Here is a 17,667-nt window from a genome sequence, read left to right on the forward strand (position 1 = left end):
AGCTCCACCACTCAACATAGTGGTTCAGTTTAATGAAAATTGATATTTGTAAGAAATACTTTACTTGAACATACTGAGAATACGGGACATTCACCCTGTCACTTTTGCGTTGGAAAGGAACACAGTAAAGCTGTTTCATGAGCATTCCATTGGACTGGAGAATACATTGAATGTACTTAGTGTTGTATCCAGACAAAAAAACTCACACGGGTTTTGCCCAAATGTTTTTCTTCCTTTTATTCTTTCTTTTTAACTCCCACAAATCCCTAGTTCACCACACCCCTTTATTCCCATTCTGCCCCTTGTCTTTTATGAAATCAACTATGTACAAAACTCTTAAAGAAACACAGGGCTCAACTCTGGACATAACATTTTGCCCCCTTTCCCCCTTAACCTTCTGTTACATACTCACTGAGCCAATCCGGGGAAACCCATGCTCTTTGGGGTCGATGATAACTTTGTGAAGAAGAAGGAAGGGTCTGGGAAGATAACCCCAAAAATGTAGCTTCGGGTGGAGGGGACTGCCAGGTGAGGACTGAAGTCTCTGAAGTTGTAGTGCTGGCTGATTAAGATGGTGGCACTGCACACAGAAGGTTAACATGCCAACATGACCCATCTGTAAACTGGAAAGTGGCAGGACCCATTTGCCTTAGAATTTGAATGGGATCTGACCAGTAAGACTGTAGCTTGTTCTTGCGATTTGCATGCTTTACCCTTACCCATTCTGAAACAGCCAGTCTGGGTGACTTTGCTTGTTTGGTCCTGTCATAATTACATTTCATTTGGTACTGTGACTGTATTACCTTTACAGCTGCTTTTGTGGGCATCTGTGCCTAATACCCAGGTTTGGATTTTGGTGCTAGTCATGTTAAAGGCAGTTTTATTTCCTGGCCTATCATTAAAGAAGCAGGGGAGACACCTGTAGTAGCATGCAGGAAAGCTTGTGTGTGCAGCAGGGTTAGATGGAAAGCATTATCAGAAATCCTTCCTTCCATTAAGTATGCTGTGATGCTCTCTTTCAGCCTACGGTTCAGGCGTTCCACCCCACCATTAGCTTCAGGGTGATACACTGCTGTTTTGATGTGTTTAATACCATTCTCTTTGAGAAAAGAGGTAAACTCTGCTGATGAAAACTGGGGTCAGTTGTCTGTTGTAATAACACTTGGCAAACCTCACTGACTGAACAGGTGGCTTAAGGAGCATATAATAGAGTGTGTCATGGTGGAGCTCACCATGATGGCCTCAGGCCATTTTGAATACAAGTCATGCACAAACAAAAGGTAATTTACATGAGCCGGAGCCCTGTGGAGTTCCCCACAAATAATTGTTTCTAAGTGTTCCCAAGGGGATTCCGGCCATGCCACAGGTCTGAAAGGAGCTGTTGTGGGTCTCAGTGTCTTGCTACTCACTAAGAACACTGAGCAGTCTTTCACCAGCAGTTCCACATCACGGCCAATGTTTGTCCACCAGACCATGTCCCTGTAGCGTTATTTTACGTTCACAATCCCCAGCCCTAAAGTGCTTCCTGCAGCATGTGAAACCAGGCACTCTCCTCCTCTGAGACCCAACCCACAGGCAAGGATAAGGAAACAGCCCTATAGAAAGTAAATCAGCAACTGTATTTTCAAAGCCAGGTGTGAACTGTAGTTTAAATTTATACTGTTTTAACCATTCTGCCCACCGGAGGAGCCTGAGTGGCTTGTGACCTGAACCCCCCTTGCCCAGAAGAGTGGTTAATGCCTGGTGGTCAGTGTGTAAGGTAAAATGCTGGCCATAAAGATAAATACGCCAGTGTTCACAGGCTTCTCTGCCATAAAGATAAATATGCCAGTGTTCACAGGCTTCTCTCTCTCTTTCCCACAGAGTACTTCTGTTCAGCTTCTGTGAGAGCATGGAAGGCAAAAGCAACTGGGTGCTCCATGCCATCAACTATCTGGGAAAGAACAGCACCATAATGCCACAGCTGAGGCACCACATGTGACATGGGGGGGGGGGGGGGGGGGGGTTAGCTAGGCTGAAATGAGCTAGTTTCAGTGGCCTTCTGAGCTGTTGTTTGATGTCATGAATTGCCTGTGTACAAGCTGCAGTCCAAACCCATGTAGCATCCTTTTTCAAAAGGGCCCTCAGAGGTGCTGTTGTGTTAGCATAATGTTTTAGAAAACGAAAGTAGTAATTTGCCAAACCCAAAAATGAAGCCAACTCAGTAATTGATTTAGGCTCCAGCAAAGCTAGTATAACATCCACATTAGACATCAAGGGCTGGATGCCATTGCATGTAAGCTTGTGCCCAACAAAGTCATATTCTGGAGTGCTAAAAATACACTTTTCAGCATTTAAGGTGCCCTGGCTTTGCTCCAGTCAGTGCAGTACCTGCTGCAAGCGAATATCATGTTGTTCTTGTGTGGGGCCATGTACCACAATGTCATCTAAATATATCGACACATCAGGAATGTTTGCCAGTAATAGTGACATGATCTTTTGGAAAGAGCTTGGAGCTGGGCTTAATCGAAAAGCCGTCTGTGTGAACCTGAAAACCCTCAAGCAGTCAGGTCCTGGTAATGTAATGGTACTTACTGTATAAATAACCGTGTGCCAGGTCCAGTTTAGTGAAAACGGCTGAGCCCTGTAACTGCATTGTAAGCTCCTCTGTTGTAGGCACTGGATATTTATCTGGAATTATCCCTTTATTAACTTCCCTCAAATCCATACACAGGTGAATTTTGCCATTCTTTTTCTGTGCAATTACAAGGTTTGATATCCAGGTTGAAGCATCAACTAGCTCGATGAGGCCAGTAGGGCTGCAACTAATGATTATTTTGGTAGTCGACTAATCGTTCAATTTTTTTTTTTCGATTAGTCGATCAGTCACGATTATTTCATGCCTGACTATTTTGAAGCCTGTGACCTGTGGTTGCACATCCTGCTCTGGGCTCCAGTGCATGTCTTACCACATGTGCTCACGTCTGTCCACCTGTGAATGTCACCCTGATGTCTCTGCATTAACACAATTAAAATTAATAATAATCAAATTAAAATAACAACCAGTGAAACATATGAATTTGAAAATAATCTGATGTTTTTATATTAGTGTGACCATCACAATAAAAAAGAAATACATTAAACAATACAAACTAAAGTGCAGGTAGTCTTTAAACAAAAAAAAGTGCATTTAACTTAACCAAAAAATACATCGTTAAAACAGAAATGTTTTTCATATTTTAGTAATAAATGACAAAATGTAGACAAACTATATAATGTGTAAAGCCTGAAGTGCAAAGATCAAATAAACACTTTCACAAAAGGTTCAAGGATGATACAATAGCTTCCGTGGCGCAGCGGTAGGAATTGCTGACTTATAATCAAGAGTCCCCCAGTTCGATCCTGACTGCCTTGTATAGTTACCGTTTTGAGTAGTGAGTTGCTCTTATTGTTAATATTATACAATAAACACATACATTTGATTTGCGTCTGTAACAGCCACTGTAAATATATAGTACTTGTAAAAGTTACCTTTTTTTTCACTTTTATTCTCTCAGTCACGATCATGATACATACTACCGCCGCCCCCCCCAACCCAGGGATCTGACGGAGGTGGTAATGTGAACTCAGCCATCCTTGTCTGCAACAATGTTGTATTCAGACAAAAAAACTTGTTACACACGGGTTTTACCCAAATGATTTTTTTCCTTTTATTCTTTCTTTTTTTCTCCCACAAACCCCCAGTTCACCACACCCCCTTATTCCCATCCTGCCCCTTGTCTTTTATGAAATCAACTATGTACAAAACTCTTAAAGAAATATTAGGTTCAATTCTGGACATAACATTTTCCCCCCTAACCTTCTGTTACATAGTCACTGAGCCAATGCGGGAAAACTTGTGCACTTTGGAGTTGATGATAACTTTGTGAAGAAGAAGGAAGGGTCTTAGGCTTGCTCTCTGTATTCCTTGGAATGTGGTGTTGTCTTCTATTACTCACTTTGGTATGTCCTTTGACCTTAAACAGCTGTTTGCATAGACTATACATACAATAGCATTCTGCTGGACTTGAGTGAACATTTGAGGTCAACCGCCATTGACAGGGTTCTTTGTGATTCTATATAAATAGTAAACACTTTTTAACCTTGTCTTATTCTGAGACAATGCAATGACACACTGTTAGCCAATAAAATAGAAAATATACAGTATAGTACAGTGATGTGAATTTCCTGTGTTCTACTCTGAATGTCTAGATTATTTGTTGTTACAGAGAAGAAGCTCAGATTTCACTGGACTCACTGGCCAGTTTCTCTCATGTTTATTCCATGCACAAGAACATAGTCAATAACTATTGCTCTAATCTCATCTGAGTTTGAGGTCTTATTCCTCTTCTTTGGCCTTTTTGACCTCTCACCATCTTTTCCTCTACCACTTCTGTTACGGTTCTTAATGCCTTCTGAACACTGTCTGACAGTTGATAGTGTCGACCGCTCACCTGTATCCCTGTTATTGTGTGGGCCTGAAATAACTTTACTGTTTTCTCATTGGTTAATTGAAACTTGGCAAACAGCCGTATGCTGTTTGGATTTGTGGGCAGCTACAGATTTTGTGCATTTTGATTGATAGTGTTTTCTGCATGGCAACATGAGGACAACTAAACTCACAGTACTGTAAACAGCTTTTAGGAGATCTGAAAATCTGTGAGTAAAAGGAAGTTTGTTTAAGGTTCTGCAAAAAGAGTTAACACTTTGGTAGCTGATGTAAAGGTTTAGGGAATTGTGTTTCAAGTATTAGGTTTTGTGTTTTACAAGTTGCAAAAGTTTATAATATATTCTCAAGACATAGTCTTGACAAGGTCTTGCAAGACTGTGTAAGAGTCATTTATTTTTAAAACGTCAAGGAATGTTTTATGTAATTCAGATATAAAAATGTGCAGAGTACTTGACTTGATTACAGAATAACTGGACACAGGCTCCAAACAACCCACTGACAGCCTGAACTCTGAGTTTTGGATCAGGTAGAAGGTGTGGCTTTCACTGATATACATCATCAGAACATTATATCCTGCAAACTCATTGCACACTATGTAGGCTATATGTAGGCTGTACACTCTTCTTAGGTATATCGGTCCATCTCACTATAAATTGCAAAATGTACACAATTTGTCACTACTGTCAGCAGAAATCCCACGTAGTTTAGTTTATGACATAAAATAAATCAGATGCTGTCTTGCAAGTTACTGATTTAAAGCACAGCATTATGAATTTCTCTTTATAGATCCAGAAATAGCAAATTATAATTTGAATCCATTTTCATTTTTGATTTGTGCCATTGCCTCCGTTAGTGAGGTAATTTATGTTGGTTAAACCATATTTCAGGTTTTCCTTTGCTAATGATGCATTAGAGTTATAGACATTGTCATCATACAAGTTTGATATTGATCTTTAAGTACAAGAAATTGACTTAAAGTTCTGATTGTGTTTTAGTGTGTGCATAGTAGTCACAGTCTCTTTTTCATCCACATCCCCTACTTCCCTTATTTTGCACTGAAAGGGGCATTTTGTTGAAGTTCATGTTAAAGCAGTGCTTTCTCACCTTATATTTTAGCATCTTTAGCTTGCAAAACATTTTTTGAGAATTTCCTATTGATTGAATGCACATCTTCTTCTTTTGGCTGCTCCAGTTAGGGGATGCCACAGCGGATCATCTTTCGCCATATCTTCCTGTCTTCTGCATCTTGCTCAGTCACACCCATCACCTGCATGTCCTCTCTCACCACATCCATAAATCTTCTCTTAGGCCTTCCTCTTTTCCTTTTTCCCGGCAGCTCTATCCTTAGCATGCTTTTCCCTATATACCCACCATCTCTCCTCTGCACATGTCCAAACCAACGCAATCTCACCTCTCTGACTTTGTCACCCAACCGTCCAAACTGAGCCAACCCTCTAATGTACTAATTTCTAATCTTGTCCATCCTCGTCACACCCAATGCAAATCTTAGCATCTTTAACCCTGCCACCTCCAGCTCTGTCTCCTGCTTTCTGGTCAGTGCCACCGTCTCCAACCCATATAACAAAGCTGGTCTCACTACCGTCATATAGATCTTCCCTTTCACTCTTGCTGATAACCGTCTGTGACAAATTACTCCTGACACTCTTCTCCAACCATTCCATCCTGCCTGCACTCTCTTTTTCACCTCTCTTCCACATTCCTCACTACTCTGTACTGTTGATCCCAAGTATTTAAACTCATCCACCTTCACGAACTCTACTCCCTGCATCCTCGCCATTCCACTGACCTTCCTCTCATTCACACACATGTATTCTGTCTTGTTCCTACTGACCTTCATTCCTCTCCTCTCTAGAGCATATCTCTACCTCTCCAAGGTCTCCTCAACCTGCTCCCTACTCTCGCTACAGATCACAATGTCATCATCAAACATCATATTCCAAGGGGACTCATGACTAATCTCATCTGTCAACCTGTCCATCACCATTGCAAATAAGAAAGGGCTCAGAGCCGATCCCTGATGTAATCCCACCTCCACGTTGAATGCCTCCGTCACTCCTACTGCAGTCTTCACCACTGTCACACTTCCCTCATACATATCCTGTACAACTCTTACATACTTCTCTGGCACTCCCAACTTCCTCATAAAATACCATATGCTTTCTCCAGGTCCACAAAGACACAATGCAACTCCTTCTGGCCTTCTCTATACTTCTCCATCAACACACTCAGAGCAAACATTGCATCTGCTGTGCTCTTTCTTGGCATGAAACCATACTGATGCTCACTAATCATCACCTCCCTTCTTAACCCATCTTTCACTACTCTTTCACATAACTTCATGCTGTGGCTCATCAATTTTATCTCCCTGTAGTTACTACAGCTCTGCACACCCCCCTTATTCTTAAAAATCTGTACCAGTACACTACTTCTCCACTCCTCAGACATCCTCTCACTTTCAAAGATTCCATTAAACAATCTGGTTAAAAACTGCACTGCCATCTCTCCTAAACACCTCCATGCTTCCACAGGTATGTCATCTGGACCAACAGACTTTCCATTCTTCATCCCCTTACTTTCTCCTTGCTAATCTGTTGCACTTCCTGATTCACTATCTCAACATCATCCAACCTTCTCTCTTTCTCATTCACTTCATTCATCAGCTTCTCAAAGTTCTCTTTCCATTGTCACACACGTGTGCATAGGAGGCAGCTGAAGGGCTTAGAGATAAATGATAATACGTCTGCCCGGGGGGGGGGCAGGGTGCACTAATGCTCTTTCTGAGTTCCCTGCAGGCCTTTTCCGGGAAATCCCACCAGGAGCCACTGCCTCGACTCGAGACACATCATTTCCGGTCCCGGCCCTGAGGACGATATCACTTCCGGTCCCGGCCCCGAGGACAACATCACTTCCCCCAAACTTCCTATAAAGCTTCACACCTTTTCCCTGGAAGTCAGTTCTGTTTTGGACTCTGTCTTGTAAACTTGTCTCAACAAGAGAAGCATTTACTTTTGCAGCCAGGACACTGAATTATATGGGTGGCTGCCCCAAACCTTGCCATGTCTCGTGTCTCTTCTTCTCACACCATCTTCTCAACACACCCTCATCGATTGTGAGTATGTTTCCATCTTTATCCTTTATCACTCTAACCTGCTGCATATCTTTCCCAGCTCAGTCCTTCTGCCTAGCCAATCGGTACAGATCCTTCTTTCCCTCCTTAGTGACCAATCTCATACAACTCATTATATGCCTTTTCTTTAGCCTTCGCCACCTCTCTCTTCACCTTAAGCCTTATCTCCTTGTACTCTTGTCTACTTTCTGCATATCTCTGACTATCCCACTTCTACTTCACCATCTCTTCCTCTGTATACTCTTCTGTATATCCCCATTCCACCACCAGGTTTCCGTTTCCTCCTTCCTCTTTCCAGATGTCATGCCAAGCACCCTTCTTGCTGTCACCCTTACTACTTCTACTGTAGTTGCCCAGCTGTCTGGTAACTCTTCATTGCAACCAGTGCCTGTCTCACCTCCTCCCTAAACTCAACCTTGCAGTCTTCCTTTTTTAACGTCCACTATTTGATCCTTGGCTCTGCCCTCACTCTCCTTCCCTTCTTGGTCTCCAACGTCATCCTACAGACCACCATCCTATGTTGTCTAACTACACTTTCTCCTGCCACCACTTTGCAGTCTTTAATCTCCATCAAATTGACTCTTCTGCATAGGATATAATCTACCTGTGTGCATCTTCCTCCACTTTTGTATGTCACTCTATGCTCCTCCCTCTTCTTAAAATACATATTCACCACAGCCATGCCCATCCTTTTTGCAAAATCCACTATCATCTGACCGTCTTCATTCCTCTCCTTGACATCATACCTACCCATCACCTCCTCATCTCCTCTGTTCCCTTCACCAACATGTCCACTGAAATCTGCTCCAATCACTACTTTCTGTCCCTTGGGTATACTGTCCATCACTGTATCCAACTCACTTCAGAAATCTTCTTTCTCATCCATCGCACCCCCAACTTGTGGGGCATATGCACTAACAACATTCATCATCACACCTCTAATTTCCAGCTTCATAATCATTACTCTGTCTGACACTCTTTTCGCTTCCAAAACTCTTGACATACTGTTCCTTCAGAATAACCCCTAATAATTCTCCTCCCATCCACACCATGATAGAACAATTTGAATCCACCTCCAATCCACCTGGCCTTATTCTCCTTCCATTCAGTCTCTTGCACACACAATATATCAACCTTCCTTCTCTCCATCATATCTGCTAACTCTCTCGCCTTACCAGTCATACTGCCAACATTCAAAGTTCCTACTCTCAGTTTCACTCTCTTTACCTTCCTCCTCTCCTCTGGACATGTCTCCCCCCTTTTCTTCTCCTTCTTTTGTCAACAGTAGCCCAATTTCCGCCAGCACCCTGTTGGCTAACAGTACTGGTGGCAGTTGTTGTTAACCCGACTCGACCAATCTGCTATGGAAATGTGTATTGTTGTCCACATGTTGATCAAAATTTTACACCGGATGCCCTTCCTGATGTAACCCTCCCCATTTATCCAGGCTTGGGACCAGCACGAAGAAACACACTGGTTTGTGCATCCCCTGTGGCTGGGTTATATTGATTGAATGCACATACTTAGTTTAAATTTTTAAAAGTTTGTATTCATATTTTGTTTTTAAAGGCAGGGTAATTTTTTGTGTTTGTCTGTTTGCCATTTGGTGCCAGGTTGGGAAAAATGGAAATACTTTTTCATTTTAAGAGAATGGTTGGATAATCAGGAGGTTAGTCAGCCAACATGGCAAAAATATGTGGTCATCAAGTAGAGGGATGGAGACGTTGAATAGTATTACTCTTTTAATGATACTGACAGGCCAGAAGATGACTGGGAAATGTAGACCTTTAAGGCTACTGTAAGTTTATGAGAGAATGAACACTAGACATTACTAGTGGTATCTGTAGCTTGTTATCCTTGTAGCTGTGATGGTACTGGTAGGCCCCAAGTTTCTGGGAGCCTTTTGAACCCTTCACCTCTGATAACGTACCTGAGAGATGAGCCTAGGAAATGTGGACACACACACAAAGGAAGGGGTAGGTGTGAAAGTGATCCACTGCTTTTATTAAAACAATCAAATCAAGTGTCCAAAAGTGCAGTGCATCAAAAGTTCAATAAATAAACAAACCATAAAAACAAGTGATGGTGGAGGTTAAAACAAGCCATAAATAAATCCAAATAACAAGCCATAAATAAATCCATTAAAATGGAGTTAAAATCATGCAGGAGTCTCCTCTTTGAAATCACAGTCCCCAGTGCTTCCCTTTCAAAATTGACATATCTCTGGCTTATCCTATTAGAATCTTGCTTCCCAGTGACATGTTGACCAACACGTGCAGAAACCCTTCAGACCTGCTTGTATCCCTGCCACCCATCCTATGGCGATCCATGGGGCGCCACCAAGCCTCCACCCAATTGACTACCACTGCCTTCCTAGACTTATATGGGGAGTCCTTCGGTGTAATGTGGTTGCTCTTGCTCCCTTGCTCCTCAGGAGGAACAACCTTCAGCCCCCTTTTGAGCACTGGCCACATGCTCCTTTCCCTGGGGCTCCATTCTCATCCACTTGCTTTCTTTCCATTGCACTGGCTCCCTCACGCTCCTGCCCTTCTCTTTCCTGTCTTTTAACCCCCACTCTTTTCTTTTCCTTTAAGATCTTTTTACTCTGTCTCATCATTTTCTCCCCATTCTGTCCAATGCAAGCTCCTTTTAACTCTGCTCGCTAATTGGGTGCAGGTGCAAGAAGCCATTCTCCTTGTGGCCCCATTGAGATGCCTGATTGATTTGCCCTCCTATGCATGTGTGTGCACCATGATTAGCCTTTACCTCAATTAACTACGTATTGAAATGCACTTGTGCACAACCACACCTGAATGGAGCTTGCACCTTTTTGGGGCTTGATTATTTATTTACAATTGGCCACTGATTTCCTAGCCGCAGACCCATTATATTCCACAGTAGCACAAGAAGGGATACCCGTAATGAAGGTAATGTAATGTAAGTAATCTAGTGACTTTGGTTGAGGCAGACACTAGTTGGGAGTTTATAAGTAACCTCATGCCAGAAAGCTCATTGAGATAAGATGGGAGTTAAGACAAAATCTTATAGTAAGAAGAAGTGGTTACGTCTATGAATGAAAGATGGATGAGAGGAAATATGTGCCACTTGAGTAATGGCCATGGAAGCCTGTACGGTCAGAGATATAAAAATAACAGAATCAATGCACTATTGTGATCTGTGAGCCTGGGTTTAATTATCATAATTTTATTTAAAGGAATATACTGTAGTTTACTGCATAAATAAAGTTTCTCTAGGCTACAAGAAGGAGGATGTTTACTTTGAAGAAACTAAAGTGTACACAATAGTTAAAATAACCAGATTTCATTGTTTTTTATGAGTCTAATTGTTTTTAAAGCAAACCGGTTCAGTTTACAAACAAACCTGCATTGGCTTAATTGGTGTATATAGTTAATAAAGGGTAAAATTAAGTACAATTCTAGAGAAGGCAGTCATTATGCAGTTAAATGACCACCTCAATAAACATGCTATTCTTGATAAGTTTCAGTCGGGTTTTAGAACAAATCACAGCACAGAAATTGCACTCGTTAAAGTAGTAAATGACTTGCAGGTAAATGCAGACAGAGACCATTTATCTGTTCTCATCCTCCTAGATCTGAGTGCCGCATTTGACACCATTGATCACAATATTCTTAGAAATCGCCTTAGTCAAAGGGTAGGCCTCTTTGGCAGTGTCTTAAATTGGTTTGAATCCTACCTGGTAGGGAGAAAATTCTGTGTTAGTTGCGGTAATTACAACTCAAAGACATATGATATCCTATATGGTGTTCCACAAGGCTCTATCCTGGGTCCGCTGCTTTTCTCAATCTACATGCTTCCGTTAGGTCAGATTATCTCAGGGCACAACATGAGCTACTACAGCTATGCTGATGACACACAGCTGTATTTATCAATAGCACCCGATGACCCCGATTCTCTTGATTCACTAACACAATGTCTTACTTGTATTTCTGAATGGATGAATAGTAATTTTCTAAAGCTAAATAAAGAGAAAACTGAAATTTTAGTGATTGGCAATAATGGATACAATGAAGCTATTAGAAACAAACTGGATGCATTAGGATTAAAAGTCAAGACAGAGGTAAAAAGCTTAGGAGTAACTGTTGACTGTAATCTGAATTTTAAATCGCATATTCATCAGACCACTAGGACAGCATTTTTTCACTTAAGAAACATAGCAAAAGTTAGACCTCTTATATCATTGAAAGATGCTGAGAAATTAGTTCACGCGTTTGTTTTCAGTCGACTAGATTACTGTAACGCACTCCTCTCAGGACTCCCAAAAAAGACATAAATCGTTTGCAACTAGTGCAGAATGCAGCTGCTAGAATTCTAACTAGGAAAAGAAAATCCGAGCACATTTTTCCAGTTTTGATGTCATTACACTGGTTACCTGTTTCATTCAGGATTGACTTTAAAATTCTGCTTATGGTTTATAAAGCCTTAAATAATCTTGCCCCATCTTATATATCGGAATGTCTGACATCTTATATTCCAAATCGTAACCTTAGATCCTCAAATGAGTGTCTCCTTAGAATTCCAAGAGCAAAACTTAAAAGAAGTGGTGAGGCGGCCTTCTGCTGTTATGCACCTAAGATCTGGAATAGCCTGCCAATAGGAATTTGCCAGGCTAATACAGTGGAGCATTTTAAAAAACTGTTAAAAACACATTATTTTAACATGGCTTTCTCATAACTTCACTTTAATTTAATCCTGATACTCTGTATATCCAATTCATTATAATAACTATTCATGGTGGCTCTAAAATCCATACTAACCCCTACTCTCTCTTCTGTTTCTTTTCCGGTTTCTTTGTGGTGGCGGCTTGCGCCACCACCATCTACTCAAAGCACCGTGAAGTTCCAGCATTGATGGACTAAAAGCCAGAAGTCTGCATAACCATCATCGTCAAGTCCTTAAGTGAGAACCTTAAATACAAAGAGGACTATTTCGTTTTTGTTAGGTAGAAAGCCCAGAGGGGACTGAGCGGTCTCGTGGCCTGGAACCCCTGCAGATTTTATTTTTTTCTCCAACCGTCTGGAGTTTTGTTTTGTTTTTTCTGTCCTCCCTGGCCATCGGACCTTACTCTTATTCTATGTTAAGTAATGTTGTCTTATTTTAATTTCTTACTTTGTCTTTTATTTTTCTTTTCTTCATTATGTAAAGCACTTTGAGCTACTTTTTTGTATGAAAATGTGCTATATAAATAAATGTTGTTGTTGTTGTTGTTGTAACGGCTATTATGGGTAATGAAAAACGCTAGTACTAGTATACAAATTGGTCAGCAGAAATGGTCTATAAATAATTAATAAGTGCTAACATGTAATGTTTTAATGGAAGATGATGTAATGTTAGTTTCATTTGTTAAATGAAAAGGTTTTAAGGGTATAACATGGAATATAGCTCAGTCACCCATTGAAAGCTTTCCTTTATGTTATGAATTGGAGTTTCCTCCAAGGCAAAAAATTAGGGGAGGCCTCCAAAAACAAGCTAGGACAGAGGCTAGGCCCAATGCCTGGTATGCCCAGCAGCAATAACCTTGACTTCAGCCAGGCCCAAAGGCAAAATGCTGGCTTCAGCTGGAGCAGGCTCAGAAAGGAAGAGCTAGCAAAAAAACTATCAAAATCTCAAAATCTATAATGAAAGCCCTACAAGGAGAAGGATGACCATCAAGCCTCACTTTGTATAAATAGGGCAAGCAAAGAATTTTTTATAAAAATACATAGAACATCTTAAAAGAGCAAAAGATGCACAAAGGAGTTGACTAAGAGGGAATGCTAAACAAACAAAGTTCCAAAACAGTCCAGAATTCAGAATCCTTAAACTGAAATTCAGAAATCAACAATAACCAGACAATAAACAATGATACTTACAAAAAAACTCCTTTGAACAAATGATTTCCAATGCCAGGTCCTTGACCTTAGCTTGAATGGCTTGAAGGAGGGCCAAAGAGTGGTGACATCTGGGTGGTAATGCATCTAGGTGCTCCACCCATGAAACACATGGAACATCAGTGCATTTATAGAGACTAAACATAATTATAACCACATATAAAACCAACATAATTAACAAAAGGCACGATAAATAATCATTCAACATTAACAAAATAAATCATAAAATATTTATAATTGCCACCCAGTACCTGACACTTTAGACAGATGGAAGACATCTCCTGCTGTCTGTGCCTTGGACCATGCCATTGAGTTCTCTGAAAATGTACATACTCTACTGAATTATCATAATTGAACTGTACTGTCCTAGAGGCTTCCTCAAATGTTTTGTTTATAGGATTAAGTGCAACCTTTAAAAATAAGTTAACTATATCCTTTCTTTTGTACTACAATTTCCTTGTCTGAATACAGTATCTCCACCATGGTTACTTGAAGGAATATAATGTCCAGAGAATAACTACAATAAAAAAAAAACATATTCCCACGGAGAATACACCCCTTGCTGTATTAAGACAAGATGTGTCTTTCAAATGTTGGGCTAAAGTTGCATATTATATGTTTAATTATTGATTTTGTTTAAATTGAATTATCATTTCTCATGTCTTTTTTAATGCTGTTGATTTCATGTGTTATTTTTTTAATACTGTACTGTATCTTTAAATTATCTTCCATGTTCTTTGTGGGTGGAGCATCAGAAAGAGGGGCTACCTCTGACATCACTCCTTCTGAGCCCTGTCTTGTTCCGTTTAAGACTAGTGTGGGAAATAGCCCGGACACAGATAGACGGACATCATTTTAAAGTTCAACACACACGTTTATTTATAATTACTTTCAAATGCACAACCCAGTGCCGCAGCACCAATCACCCCAACAGTCTAGGCCTCTTTCCACAATGCCTTTCCTCTTCAAGCCGCCTCTTTCCTCTCCCAGACCTCGTCCTCATCCATCCGACTCCAGCCCTGAATAAAGGGAGGCGGCCCCTTTTATTGTCCCCCGGCTGTGCTCCAGGTGTGCTCCGGCAATCTTCCACCGACACGCCCCAGTGTGGCGGAAGTGCCGGCTGTATCCCTGGAAGCACTCCGGGTGTCCCTGCTCCTCTTCCCCCCAGCACTTCCTGGTGTGGCGGAAGTGCTGAGGTCCAGGGCTCTCCAGGCATTGGGGCGCCCCCTGGCAGTGACCACGGGCCCCTACAGGGTTGGGCTTCACAGCCCTGTACCCGTGGTCCCCAACACAACCAGGGCAGATGCCCCCTCGTGGTCTGGAGGAGGCGTGAGCCCTCCTCTGGTTCTCTTGGGCGTCCCGGCTGGGTACCACCCCCAGCCGTGTGCCACACTAGGCTTAAGTATACTCAAATCAGAAGGACATTGTTTTGTGAAGGAGTTTGTGAGTATTGCTAATTTGTTGGATTTTCTGGTTTTCTTATTTTGCTTTGTCATTGGTTTTCTCTTCTGGTTTGTGAATTTACACTTGTTTGCCTAGAATTTCTCCTTTTTTTCTATTTTTGTTCTTTTGACTATTTTGCTTGTATCATTCTACCTTTCTAATAAATCCTTTATTTTTAACACTAGAATTCCTGAAGCCTACAAAAAAACTCGTAATCCCGGCCCACCATAAATCCCTTTGCACCTCTCCATCAGCGTCTTTTGTGTTGTAAATGCATCAATCAGCACAAGCAGCAAGCAGCCTGCTGTCCCATCCCCTGCCTTGATTGAGCTCAACTCTCCCAGCTCAAGCCAGGCTCCTTATCTGGGAGTGAGGTACCTACAGTTGTATTGGGTAAATAATATATCGTTATTTAAAATACATACATTTCATGTGTGTTCCATGTCTACAAAGATCTGGGTAATTGTAGGATGAAAGAAAATGCAAGAAATGCTGTACACATACCTAAAGCAGAAACTTTTTCCATGTTATACTAATTATAACGAAAAGTGTGCAATGTGTGAAGACTAGTCCAAATATCAAATAAAGGTGCACTTTTATTCAAGAATATAACCAAAGAAAAAAAAGCATTTGATTTACATGTGGTCTCTGCACCATTAAAGAATACATTTAAACTCATTTTTAACTCATTGACAGCCACATGTAAGTCGAATGCTGGGGCTTTGTAGTGGGTTTGTTCTTTTCCCACTAAACGCTAAACGCTAGTATTTTTCCCCACTCTCATATAATTTTTTTACTTTTGTTTTTAATATTTATTGTATTAGTTGTATTTTAGCTCTTGTCCATTTCTCCATAATTTTACATTTAGGGGTTTCAAGTTTTACATTAAAGCCCTATTTAAGGCATATGACTTTAGGCTCTGCAAATTTAGATTTTATTTTGAATTGTCTTATACTTGTATGTTTCCCTAGTTCATTTAGTTTATATAAGGTGTCACAGAAGGCTGGGGTTCTTACCTAACCGGGACGCCTGGAAGGACCAGAAGGTGGCATTTATATCTTCCGGGTCACGAGGGGGCAACCGCCCTGGGTTAGGAGAGGACCACAGGAGAGGAGCAAGGAGGTTCCAACCCGTTGGGACCCGTGGCCACCGCCAGTGGGCGCCTTAAGCCTCACGGAACCCGGGAAACATTTACTTCCACCACACCCGGGAAGATGGAGGAAGAGCCTTCCAGGGACGCCCGGAGTGCTTCCGGTGCAAAGGGCAGCACTTCCACCACACCAGGAAGTGCTGCCGGAAGAATGTCACAAGGCACCTGGAGCACATCCGGGTAGAAATAAAAGGGGCCATCTCCCTACCATCTATGAGCTGGAGTCGGGAGTGGGAGCAGGGCAAAGTTCCCGTGAGGAAAGGAAAGGCAGCCACGGACATTGAAAGAATCCCGGAATAGGGGTGAATTGGTGCTGGGAGCACTGTGTGCTGTGTGGGACTGTGTATTGTTGGTGCTTAATAAACGTGTGCATTTTATAAAGATGTGGTTTCCAACTGGTGGTGTCTGAACAAGTCTCACAATGGTGCCCAAACAGGGACTTTCCACCTGTTCCAAGAGTGGTGAGGGATGCCAGCCAAGGCAGGAGACCGGCAGATTCTCCAGCATTCGCTGTTGCAGTCGGTAGGAGGCTAGGAGCTCTGAGAGATGGGATCCAAGAGGTGAGTCCCCGGCCCTGCGATAGGTGGCCCGCGGGGGGTCGGCCGTGCAGGGCTCTGTATCGCTTTTGCAGGAGGGGACTACCTGGATCCGCGTCGCTGGCTGGGGTGTGCCGATCCTGACAGCGAAGCTGGGACGGTGTCGCTAGAGAAAAGGGAGGATCCGCCACGTCTTGAGAGGCCGAGGCAGAGGGGCTGCAGTGAGTCTCACAGACCCCTCGGGAAGAAGGTGAAGATGGTGGCGGACCGGAAGTCCCTCCCCGTTACAGACGAGGGATTGGACGGTGTGTGCCATGCTCCCGTCGATGATTGGTCAGCGGCAGGACTGGCGAACATCCATTCTGAGCAGGGGGAGGGCCTAGCGAAACCCAGAAGAAAGCTCCAGAGAGCACAGCCGGTGAGTAGGACCGATCTAAAGGTAAGTCCTTCGCCGGCTGATGCTTTGTTTGTGCCTGCAGTTCGAGACAATCTGGAGATTACACTTCGGTTCGCAAAGATGTTGCAGCAGGTGGAACACAACCTTCGAGTCTGTATAGATGAGCTGAAGGGGAAGGCGATCTCGCCACGGCAGACATTACGTCATGGGGCAGAGCGGTGTGGCGTTGGAATCTTTGGCCCGAGGATCGTGGAGGTACAGGTGAGTGAGACCAGTACCATAAAGGAAAAAGGAGAAGTGAGCGAATGTTTCCTGGTATCGTGTGGTTCCGGTGAATGAGTAGCTGCGTCTCCGACAGTGGAGGCGATGCAAAGAGCTGATCACGTGGAAGGGGTGGAGCCAAGACGCCGGCTGATGAGTGCCGTGGGTCTTAGTGCCCTACTGCCAGTACCCACATCAGTTTCACGCTGGTCCACAGGGGTGCAGATGGCAAGGGGTCTCTTCCTTTCCCATAGGGAGACCCAAGCCATCAGAACGCCCCAGAGGAAAAGGAAGAATCGGAGGAGGATGTCCGGCTCTTCCTACAAAGTGTGACGTGAGCCTGTGAGCTCACGTA

At 42.6% G+C, this 17,667-nt stretch overlaps 1 long non-coding RNA gene across 1 annotated transcript; it reads right to left on the bottom strand.

Annotated features, from left to right (window-relative positions):
* Positions 1–2,857: 2,857 nt before the first annotated feature.
* On the bottom strand, positions 2,858–3,539 carry LOC127526102 (uncharacterized). Its single transcript, XR_007933719.1, has 2 exons — positions 2,972–3,539; positions 2,858–2,923 (listed from the first exon to the last, which is right to left on the bottom strand). It is a non-coding gene; the product is annotated as an uncharacterized LOC127526102 (long non-coding RNA).
* Between the last annotated feature and the right edge of the window lie 14,128 nt (positions 3,540–17,667).

Source organism: Erpetoichthys calabaricus, chromosome 17, assembly GCF_900747795.2.
Source record: "Erpetoichthys calabaricus chromosome 17, fErpCal1.3, whole genome shotgun sequence".
Lineage (NCBI taxonomy): Eukaryota > Metazoa > Chordata > Cladistia > Polypteriformes > Polypteridae > Erpetoichthys > Erpetoichthys calabaricus.